This window comes from Sinocyclocheilus grahami, unplaced genomic scaffold, assembly GCF_001515645.1.
Source record: "Sinocyclocheilus grahami isolate Dianchi unplaced genomic scaffold, SAMN03320097.WGS_v1.1 scaffold517.1, whole genome shotgun sequence".
Taxonomy (NCBI): Eukaryota; Metazoa; Chordata; class Actinopteri; order Cypriniformes; family Cyprinidae; genus Sinocyclocheilus; species Sinocyclocheilus grahami.
In genome coordinates, this window is record NW_015505696.1 from 194,685 (window position 1) to 195,164 (window position 480).

General features: G+C 33.3%; 1 pseudogene; it reads right to left on the minus strand.

Annotated features, from left to right (window-relative positions):
• The window catches only part of LOC107554856 (plexin-A1-like), a 139,328-nt pseudogene that overhangs the window by 10,581 nt on the left and 128,267 nt on the right, over positions 1 to 480 (minus strand).

Below are 480 nucleotides of genomic sequence, written 5' to 3' on the forward strand. Positions count from 1 at the left end.
ATCTCAAAACTGGACTGTAAAACTGTTTCTCTCTCTTCCTCCCTCACTGACAAACACAGATTTTGGAATTCATATCCATCATTTCCATTCTGTCTGAGGAAGAGAGCATTAGGATACACAACAACAACACAAGCGCACGCCAAAGAGAAACAGACAGAAAAAGTCAGAAAGGCTATGTTTGGAATGAAACAGACTACTATAGTAATGGTTACTGCATACTGCATGGTATATTCTGTATACTAGCTTCTTTTCTTTCTTTTTTTAACATGTGGAATAATATTTTTTTTTGCCATTTTTATTCATTTCTGTGTACAAACTTTCAAACATTTAAATGTATGCTGATTAATTCCAGTTTGTTACACAGGCAATGGAATGTTGACTTGGCAACTAACTAATAAATAAGCTTAAGTAGTAAAATGACTAAAATTGAAATAAAAAGATGTGCTTAACTGAACATGCATGCATACATACACACACACA